Here is an 11,819-nt window from a genome sequence, read left to right on the forward strand (position 1 = left end):
ATGATGATATTGATGATGATGATGATGATGATGATGATGATGATGATGATTAGTTGGGTTTATAGGCCCCCCACTCCCGGAGGGCCTCCAGGATTATCTCTAACCACACCGAGACAGGCATTAAAGGACAGGATAAAGATGTTTTTAATACATTAAAACAGGACACTTTAGAGGGAAGGTCATGAAAATGTTGCCTTTCCACATGATGTGAACTGAAAGGAAGTGGTTCACAGTTTACACAAAAGCATAAACAACACAAGTTTGTATAGAGAGGTTCCATTGATGATAGATCATTCTGGGACTTGTCCAGAACTCTTTAATAACAGTTACCAAACTTCTTACCTGCTTTAAGGAGAGATTGTAAAGTGATTTTATTCCAAAGAGTCTTCCGTTAATGTTAAAAATTTTCTATCTGATGATTTTACACTGCTTATTGCTGGACCAATGATGCACATAGGTTTCAAGCTAGCTACTTATTTACTGATATGGTCTCTTTAGGCTCCATATCTGTGAAGCTTCTGATGGAGATCCCTAAGTAAGACAATGCATACAACGATTACCAAAGTGAATGTCTGAGATTAACATCACACTGTGGGCCTATCCCCAGCCTCTGATACTGGCTCCCTCTCAGACTTTGACCCTCAGCTACAACCATATTGCCCAGTCCCATAGCCTTTAAATCTATGTCTTAAATCTGGAGGTTCATGAACACTTCAATGAAGATGGCTTGGAGTTACTAAATTTTAATGTATAGGAGCATTCACTAAGCAAGGGTTCTCTATTCTCAGAAGAGTCCCCACTGGAGAAGGTGCAGCATGTTATTGGAAGTTATGCAGTGTTGCTACAATGTGAGTACAGAGCCAGGGCCACAGAATAAAGTAACTCTGTTAAGCGGCAGGGTTCTAGAGGGGGCATATTACTTCAGCATGTCTCTCTCCCTGGGAATTCTCAAGGGGAGATGTGCTAATATCTCCTACGAAGTTTAGACATTGAGTCGGTTTTGGCAATAATTATTGCAAAAATTCTGCTTCAGACTACAGTGTGATGCAGAAGAGACAAAGCATGGAGTCATTTAAAACTTTCCTGCATTCATGTCCCATTCAAAGAATCGCTTCTGCTAAGATCTTGTTACAAAGAGAAACAACATGCTGAGGTCAGAGTAAGAAAACAGACTTTGACAATAATATGTACTGTACTGTTCCTCTTCCTACCACATGGATTCTTAGTCAGAGGAGTTGCTACACCTGTGTCAGATCTCCTTTCTGGATGTATTTGGCATGCCAAATGGACTGTGTTGCTGTAATCAAAACCAAGATAGGAAGCCCACACTGCCTTAGATTTATGGCCTACCATAGCTATCCATTCCTTCTAAGGTCACAACCCTTTTCCATCTTGTCTTCTTGAACATACACAATAAATGCAGCTTCCAACAAGGAACAGAGACAAGAGATGCAATGCTTTCCAGTTTGCCATCCAAAGACCTAGGACAAACCGTTTTTCCAAAAATACCACCAGAACCCCAATATCTCACACACATGCACACAAACTGGTGGCCAAATGGTTCTCAAGCCATTTTAATATCCTCTCTCAGAGCAACAAGGAGTTCAGTTTTCTTCCGAGCACTCTGAAAATTGATAAGTAATAAGCTTTGTCAGAAGTATTTATTTAAAAATAATCTGTGAGAAAGCCCCAAACAAAAGAAAGACATTTTATTTTACATGTCATTGTTTGGAACTGGGAAAAAGAACAGCTGATGCAGCAAAGTGCCAAAGAGGTTCTAAATTACAGATTAAGTGCTAATAACATAGAGACTTACAAGCCTTTAGGAAAGAAAAGCAAATGCACCTTTTATTCAAGCATTTATGTCTTTAACAACTCCCTGCAAAGCAAAAATTCAATGATGCTTAGTTGTCCTGCCATTACATTTTAAAAATAAAATTCCGGCAGGAAAGAGTAATCACTAAATGGGTATCAAGCTCAAGTGTACCTAGTAATATATATATTTTTCAGCACAGTTCAAAGGTTACATTTACTAGGGAAATGTGGCTGAAACTGGTTATAACCAAGATAAGAGAAGAAAGTTTAGAAATTAGCCTATAAGTGTTATTATAGGATGGATGGAAAGCTCTAGAAGAATGTTCTGCACATGTATCACTGTACTCCACTATGTTGAATAATAAACATGACCCCCAGAGTTTAGGTGAGCCCACCTGCCCTTTGGTTTGAGTGAGCCCCTGCCCTTTCATTCGATTAAAGTGTCACTTCTGCTTTGAAAATCTCAACTGCTGTGTCTTATTGGGATGGGCTCACCCGGACACATGACCCGTTTGATCAACAAGGTTAATAACATTTCTTCTGGAACTAAGTTTATCAAGTATCCTGCTGTGGTGTGAGATGTTCCAGCAGGATGACAGGGGGAAAATTGTGTGTGTATGGAGAGGGGGGAATCAGCCTATAAATGATACAATCTTATTCCCTCCTTCTCCCACCCCCTTTCCCACTGACAGCCATCCAATGGCTTTGAACACATGCACTGATTTTTCATTTGTTTCTATGTCTAATATATGAGGCTCAGGCTGACATTTAAAGGCCTTCATGACTTGGGGCCCACATGCTTAAATACAACCAATGGCAAATCTTTAAGTTCTGCTGTAAGGGTTTGAGTAGATATAGCAGAACCATTATTAATACTGCAGATGACCCTATTTGTTGTCCAAAAGATTGTTCACAACAAGGCTGGCTCATACTTCAGCATGTGTGTGTATAAAAGTCCCATCGTAGCCAATTTATGCCAACCCAACCAGGAGACTTTCAAGGGCAAGAGTGAGATGCATAGGTGGTTTGCCATCACCTGAGTGCTTTCTTGGTGGTCTTCCTTCTACATACAGACGCTGCTTTCTGAGATCTGATGAGATTGGGCTATACCACACTGCCTGCACTTCTCCATCTTTAATTTTTGAATATAGGGAATTGAAATCAAATATGAAGTTCAAAGGCATTGGTTGCAGGGCACAAAGTTGCCCCTTATGTTTTAGTGTTTCTTATCTGTACTGTAGTTATGAAACAAAACCAAATTAAGCATGGAAGTTGAACCAGTAGGTGATCAATATAGTCACCGCCAACACAAGGCTACTTCTATAACATTGAAAGGCAGGCTCACTGACACCAAAGTGATGGTGCTGGTGGTGAGAAGATATTGTTTTCAACACAACTGGAAGTCACACACAGGATGTGATGTCATAGCACTACCAGTGCCCCATCCCTTTCAATTTTACTGCCACCATCCAGCTGAAACTGACAGGGAACCTACCAGCCCTGGATTGAAAATGACTTGTTTTTAACTCTGAATTAGCATCAGTGTAAATGAGAATGTAGATCAGGCAGATTGTCTGTGAAACAAAGAAATACTAGAATTAGTATTCTAGAAATACTAGAATTAACTTATAAAAAGAGATGCTTAGCTTTATATTAGATTATTTGTGCCAAATCTTTGGTCTGCATTTCAAACTGCACAATATTGCTCAGAGACATTGACTGATGCCATTTTGTCAGTAAGATTTAAAAGTGGTGTCTGACTTTAGAACTCTATGCCTTGGCTTTTGTATCTTTTTACCTTTCCAAATGTCATAAAATACACAAGTGTTGCTTAAGAAGATACATTCAGCTGGCTGCAGTCCTTTACAAAATCTTTTTTTTTCTGAAAAGTGATAATGTGGCTATTAAAACCAAAATGATTTCTCAGCTGTACAGGAAGGACCCAGGGTAGCTTCTACAAATATTTATATAATTTGTACCCAGCCATTTTCAGCTGAGCATTTCTTCTCAGCACATCCTTATAACAATATTGCTGCAGGAAAGTGGCTGAGAAGATAGGACTAGTTCAAGACACCCATGAGATTCATGACACAGTAGTATTTGTATATATTACAGATTTCCCTGAAGAAGCCTTCTGCCAAAACACATAAAGAATTATTTTAGCTGAGTAATATTTTTTTCTTTACTTGCACCATTGGCCTTGGCTTTGTTTTTTAACTCTCAGTGGTAAAGTCCAAATCCTCATTGTCTGGCAGTGCAATCCTATCCAGAGCTACCCTGGATAGGAACCTTAAAGACTGCATGGAGACCCTCCCCAGCTACTGAAATTACTACTCATAAGTCCTCAGGGGTTACCACCCAGAGGGGCTTATGAGGTCAAATAATCCCAGGAGCAGTCTACAATGTAGTCATGTGGGGGGTGGAAAATTGCCCCCTCCTCCCATGGCCCTCCTCAGCCTTGGGGCTCCAGCCAGATCGCTTGGCGCAGGCGCAGCGGCACACAACACAACACAACACAGCAGTAGGTGGTGAAGGCGAGCAAAGGAAGGAATTAAGACTTCGGCTTCGTCCTGCCCCCACCAGACCCTGTGCTCTGCTCTGCTTGGCAGGCCATGCAGCTCGTGGAGATCCTGGAGTCCACCCTGGCCCCTCCTCCACCGCCCAGTGGAGAGCCCCAGCTGCACCCTGCCTGTACAGCTGGCCTGGCCTGGCACTGGCCTGGCCTGAGCCTGGCCTGGCCTGGCCTGGCCTGGCCTGGCCTGGCCTAACCTAACTCAGCTTTCCCTCTCTAGCCTTCTCCCCCACCTAGCAAGGTCTGGCCAAGGATCCAGAGTAATGTCCACTGGCTGAGCAAGGATTCTCCCCACCTTCCCCCCACCTCCAGCAAGCATCCCTGCCCATGGATCAGAGGATCCGTGGACCAGGCAAGCTGTCCCTGCCTTCCCACCTCCCCCAACAAGCCTTCCTTCCCATGGATCATGCCTTCCCCCACCCACAGCAAGCCCTCCCAGCCTCCCCCCCACCACATCCCACCACATCCCACCCCATCCCCAGGAAGCTCACCAGCCTGCTGATCAGCCATCTGCTGCCCTCACCTCCACCTTTTCTAGCCTGCTATGTGCTTGCACACCCTACAGGCCGGGCTTTTACTGCTAGTTTCAGATAGGGAGGCCAAGAGACAACAAGGAGTTTTAAGCTTCCATTTCCAAGAATGATATTCAGATGTGACTCAAATGCTAGGTAATAGAGGTGTTCCAAGGGCTTGTAGTGGCTCTAACATTGCTCCCACAGTGAGCACTTCCATTATGGGCCATACATAAACATGTTTGCTCCCTCAGGAAAGCGTCATAATCAGAGCTTGTATTTTCACCTCAAGAGCTTATATTTGTCCCCTTTTGACCCCAGTGACCTGTCTCTCGTCATTGAGGGATCCCATCATGGGAAGAACAGTGGGATACCCCTGAATTCTGGGATCAACTGAAGATGAAAGAAGAGTGGGAGACATCTAATACCAGAAGAAACTAGGTTTGAATAGGTTTGAACACCTCCTGAGCCTGGAACCCACCTAGCAGTTGCAGACACAGTCTCTGATTCACTGAGTCTCACCCCCCTCCCTCCAACAAAGAGACAACAGTTGCCCTAGCACTTGACAGAGGTGGTCCTGAGGAAGACTGATGCTTTGTAGAAGAAGTTATTTAAAGATAGGTAGGTACTGGATGCTTGTTGAGGGGGATGCAAAATCAGTTCTTAGCCATGGGCTCTATTTCTCTGTGAATCACGCCACTGTAAAGTTCTGCCTTTAAGAATGCACAGTACTGTGCATGGAAACTTTGGAAACACATTTAATTAAAATCCTGACAATTTAGCTTCACCACCATGTTATGAGGGGTGTATCTTACACAGACCCCAGCTTCAAAGGCAAAATGTTACACCATAAAAATCTTCCTAATTTCCCAGCTTTTGGCTTCAATAAAATAAGATAGAATATTTCTGTCTTAGAATTGCGTTCCCAAGTCTAGAAACTCTTTTGGAAATCCTGTATTTAACCTATTATATTTAAAAAAAAAAAAAACTAAAGGGGGGAAAAGGACATTGCCCTTGCTCACTGCCTTTATCTTTTAATAATACACTAATCACTAGATAGCCCCTTGAATATGCTTGACCAAAGCCAAACTTCACACACTTTCATCTTGTAGCCTCTTTACAAGAGTTCTCAAAGCTACAGCTGGTCTCCAGCTGCCCTCTGAAAATACTGGACTCTTACCTTGTATTCCTTGGGCATTTGAGAAACTTTGTGTTGTGCCTCTACATTCACGTCACTGAGTTGTTTCCCAGCTGGACAATAGTGGGCAGCCAGTAGGGTGGACAGCAGGGCCTGGGAAAAAATACCCTCCAACACTTTCATACTTAGGAGGCTTAATGGGTTGCAAATGGGCAGTTGATGCTTTTTTATACAGCAAGAGGGAGGTAAATAACACTACCAAGGTAAAACAGTATCCTAAAGAGGAACTTTATTAAAAGAATGGGACATTTGCTTGTTTTAGCAAACCATTCCCCAGTTGCTTGACAGGCAGAAATTCTATATAGGGATCAGAAGTATCTAGGAATATGGAGCCATTGGGGACAAAAAAAATCTGAGTTTTGCACCCCTGCCCCACTCCCCCAGTATGGGCAGCTGCCCTCCCCCACTATGACCAAACAATGATTTTTTTGCACCAGGTCATTTCAAAGTCACCATCACATTATAGAACATGCTCCAACTCACAAATCTGAACACAGCAATGATCTATGCCACACAGCGGAAATAAAAATTTTTGACAACGTTTTCAAAATGCATTCAAAATGTTTTATTACTGCTGTGAAAACATTTTATAGTGTTATATCCAGCACCCCCAATTGCCCCCAGTGCCTGGGAGGCTGGAACTTTGCCACTGTTGCTGGGGAGCCAGTCAGCTAGAGAGAAGTAGTGGGGAGGCATGGAAAGTGCTTGATGAGGAAGATGCTGCTTGGCTACATGCTGCCTTTCTTGCACCTATGACTTTTTTCCTCTCTGTTGGCCCTCTTCCTCTGGCTGCAAGCCCAGAGCCAAAAGCAAACCGTGTGAACCTGGCTGGGAGCCTATGTGGGGCTTGCCAGGCACCCCCCTCAGCTCGGCCAGCAACAGGAAGGAGGGCTGAAGACCAGGCAGGCAGGGAGGGAGGTGGATGGCCATCACTGATGCTGCCCCCTCCCTTCTCAAACTCCATTGGCAGTGGCCAGTCGCCTCCCTTGCCACCTGCCTGCCTGGTCTTAGGCTGCTTCCCTGTTGCAGGGCTGGAGCTGAAGAGGGGAGACTTCTCTTGGCCCGAGGGGTTGCCCTGGCACCCACTGGTCCAGCCTGGAAACAGGAAGTCGACACTGAAAACCTGGCAGGCAGGGAGGAGGCCAGCCACCACTGATGGAGTTTGAGTGGGGGGGATTCCACAGGCCTACCTTTCACCCCTCAACCATCTCCTTGCCTGATCTTTGGCAGCAACTTCCTGTTACCAGGCTGGACTGAGGGGGGGCTTCCATGAGCCTGCCTGGCACCCCTCTGTCCATCCCTGTAACAGGAAGAGGCCAAAGGCCCGAGGGCAGGCAGGAAGTGACCCAAGGGGTGCCAGACAGCCCCCACAAGAAGCCTCCCCTCAAATCATCAGCAATGGCCAGCTGCCTCCCTGCCTGTCCGGTCTTCAGTGATGACTTCCTGTTGCCTGACCAAGAGGTGCCCAGCAGGCCCATAGAAGGCCATTAAAGCCTTCAGTTTTGGGGGGGCAAGGACATAAGTAAGGGGGGTTCTTGGATTCAAACCCCTATTACATGTATGAAGCTCCCCCTGCCTGTGAGAGGAGATGGGGCTCCACCCCCACTCACCCCCACTCCCCCCACTCCCCCCCCACTGACTGGGCCCTACCTCCCAGCTGGGGACAGCAGTCTCTTCTGCACCTGACCCCCCCCCCCTTTGGCTGGGCTCCCAGCCGGCAGCCGTCCCGGCCTCGGGAGCTGCTTTTATAAGCACTGAGGCCGGGGGCAGGGCTCAGAGGCGGGGTCACACCCCCACCTGCCCCTGGGGGCATGGCCAAGCCTCCCCAAGCCCCACCCACCCTGGCCTCAGTGCTTATAAAAGCAGCTCCCAAGGCTGGGATGGCTGCCAGCTGGGAGCCCATCGGGAGGGCGGGAGGGCGGGAGGGAGGGAGGGAGGGAGGGAGGGAGGGAGGGAGGGAGAATAGACTGCCATCCCCAGCTGGGAATGGGGCATGGGGAGGTGAGGCCTTGCCCCCATGGGCGGGTGGGGGCATGGCCCCACCCCACCCCACCCCCTGAGCCCCATCCCCAAACCCACCCCATAAAAATATATACCTACGTCACTGGTGGGGGTGATTTTGTACCCCCCATGTGACCAAAAGGCATGCAGCGGGTACATGGGTGTTACCATGTCCCCATGTCCCCCTGTATAGGATACACATTTTTCTTTTATGAAATAAGAAAAGCTTCAGATGTGGTGCAGTATGTCAGTTTTGCCAGATTTTTAAAAAGTTAGTCTTACACTCAGGAACAAGTAATTGTGTCAGGAAACCAGTGATCTGGAGTCAGTATACTGATTCCTTAGAGAAAAGGGCACAAGGACTGATGCCTTTTAACCATTTTTCGCATATGCTGTTTTCTTACTCTAAATTTCCTCAAGTTGCTATTTACTCTGTAGGAGAAAAAATAGAGGCCCTTGTAAATCATGAAAATTGTATGAATGAAAAGGTTAAATGTCCCTGGTTGCCTCACTGATTGCTTCTTGCAGCTGCATTTGGCTTGTAAGAAGTAGGGAACTGTATCATAGGATCTCCTGGATGTTGTGTAGTTTGGTCTTTTGCTATTCAGAACAATGCTTTAAAAGCCAAGGTGACACACATTTTTCCCTCAGGGTTTTGAAGAACAATGATCAACATTAGATTGTAAGAGACAAATCAAAAAGGGTTTTGTTTCATGCAATGCTACAGTTATTGAAAAGGAAGAGGAAAGGTTTAAGAAACATTGCTGGGAGCTCACAGTTAAAATTAAGAACTAGTTTAACTAACATGATTTTCCACAAAGAACCACAGGAACCAATGTTGGCATGCTGGGGGGTTGATAATTTCTTGGCGGCTCCTTAGATTTGCCTTTCAGAGGTCTGAGATTCACTACGTGGGAGAGCATGGCAGTTAAACCAGTACAATGTCAGGAGTCATGATATTGCCCTGCTGTTGCACCCAATTCCAACTAGAGCTGCTAACTGCTGGGAGAGGAGTGTCCTGTCACTTTAATGGAGGCTTAAGGTGTGGAAACGAACAGGTGAAACTTTTCATGACAATGGGGTAAAAACATCACCTGGCAGTTTCTTCCGCCTATGTGGTTTTAGCATCCTCTGCCCCTACTCACATATATACAGAATGATGTAGTTCTGAAATGAGGAAATATACAAAGGTGCTAATCTTTTTCACTTCTTTGGTTAATAATAACATGGGGTGTATGGGTGGCTTTAAACCATGTGAGGGCTAGGGTTAACGACCTAACCCAATCTTCTATGCCACAGCCCTGATCTTAATTGAACACCCCATGATTGCTATTTTTCTTTGAAAAATACTATGAAACTGGATATCCCAGCATCATATTTAATTTATCCCTAGTTACTTACCAACCATTAACGGGTACCCAGTCACTAGTCCTTTCTCTTGCAGATCTGACCCATTTTTCTTGTCTGTCTAGATACCCTATCCAATATGCTTGCAGATAAGCTATCCAATATGCTTGCAGGCAAGGATATCTACTATTTAGTATTGTTAGAGGCTTATCTATGGAGGCATACATACCACTGTTAACGCCTACAGCAGCAAGTGGGGATGCCACCTTATTGTTCAGGAAGGGCTCTTGGTTTTTCTATGTTGTGCTTGTGTAACCCCTGTGTCAGAATGGGATGACCCAGAAAGGGGTGGAGTCTGAAAAGAAGCAGAATGCTGCAGAACTCATGAGGTTGGAGGAAGCAAGGCTACCAGGCTGGGACCTTGATTGATTTTATTAAGCCCTTAACACCTTGTTTAAAGGTAACTTTCTACCGTGTGTTGTGGGGAACCAGTGGGAAGGGGAGTTTATTTTTTTTTGCTATATTATTTTAAATGTTAGAATTTATTGTTTCCAGGGTTTTTGTGTATGTAAATGGGTAGAGGAGTTTCTAGGAACCTTCATCATCTTGAATCCCGATTCTGAAAACCCCAGTACTGAAACCAACCACCAGCAAAGAAGAATTGGACTTGGCAATATCAGTAGACTGTAAATATAAGGACTTGAAATGCAAACCTGAACAGGACCTTGAATTGTAAATGTTAAATGTTGATGTTTAATGTTATTTGTAAAGAGAAGTAAACTGTTTTGTTTAAATTTGGTTCTTTGCAACTCCTTCCAAGTACTGCCCCACAGAACCCACAAGCTGAGGTTGCACTTGGATAGTAATGAAATAGGTAGTCCATTAACCAGAATGGAGATGTCCTAAGTGACTGGAAAAGCTAAGGGTTGGCTGTATGTATCACCTACCTATTGTTTAGCTTTTAAAAACCACTTTCAGCACAATCCCATCTTTCTGTGATGCTGTCAGAACCTAGTTCACAGATGGTGCTGCATTTGGGTTCTTGTTTTAGTTTGGAGGAAAGGGACTATTACCATAAGTTGCAACAGATGTTGTCAAGATTATATACCCAATGGAAAGATGCTAGCAAGTATGTCATAATTCCCCATGGGGGCATAAAGCCTACATTTAGTACCTGTCCCTCCAACTGGAAGTCTAACAAGGATTATATAACCACCTAAAGTAGTCCAGTTGTGGAACCTTCTTGTAAACCTAGGTGCTGCTTTTAGGAATATTATCCTTTTCTGTGTGGTCCTGACACTGTAGCACTGAAAACTAAAAAGGAAATCACTGGATCATTGTTATAATTAATATACTCAATCATGTGTTGTGAAGTTCATTCAAGAAGGTCAGTAGTTCAAATAACATACAATCAACCACCCTGTACTTCCTTGAAAGACTAAGAAATGTGAGTAGACAACATTTCATTCTAAATTAACATTTTAGTTGGAGAGGCTGAAACCACAGCAATATTTTTTGTGAAATAACCTTGTACTTTGAAGACATTTTCCATTCAACACCCTGGCTGTTGTTCTAGGTTAATTAGGTTTCCTATGAACCTTTTATGTACAGAACTCATAAAGATAAAATATCAGTCTCTGTTAATGGCGAAGTAAAATAGTTCTAGTACTCTAAAGAATTAGCAAAAAAATCAATATCGTTTTGAGTGGTGGATGGCCTAAATCTGTAATGGCAGTGGGCCCTTCTCCTTGGAGTTGTGGTGAGGGTGTTTCCTGTTGATAATGCCAGAAATTCTGGTTGATTAAGTGGGTATTTCTGTCTGGCTTCTTCAGCCTCTTTCAGTTGCCAGCTATGACTCTATATATCTGGAATACAATGAGCTTTCTGGGAAGCAGTACCCTCCAGTGATGGGGATAAAACCTTGGCCTTTTATTTTTAAAGAACTGGCAATAAAAGTGCACAGGACCTCTTTTTAAGTTTTTCCTCTGCTCAGGGGTCATTAGAAGCAAGGGGGGGCAGGGACACATGTTGCTATGTTCAGGAACTGGGAAAGAATAGTCATTCAGATATAATAACTAATCATTTGCTACAATTTGCAGTATAATGTGAGATGTGGTAAGTCCTGCTTCACTTCTGTTCGTCAGCCAGCATATAGGAGACTCTTTATTGCTTCCTGCTGGGAGAGAACAGTTACAGTTGGAGAACACTAATCCACACAAACCACAAAACTGCAACCAACCCCGAGAACAAGACCTAGCTCTTGAGGGTACACACACACACACTCTCCACATTTTTAAAGTGACTCCAGCATGATGCAGTTTTCATTAGTCTACCAAATGCTTAGTCAGCAAATGTTTTTGATACTAACCTATGA

Source organism: Sphaerodactylus townsendi, linkage group LG03 (assembly GCF_021028975.2).
Source record: "Sphaerodactylus townsendi isolate TG3544 linkage group LG03, MPM_Stown_v2.3, whole genome shotgun sequence".
Taxonomy (NCBI): domain Eukaryota; kingdom Metazoa; phylum Chordata; class Lepidosauria; order Squamata; family Sphaerodactylidae; genus Sphaerodactylus; species Sphaerodactylus townsendi.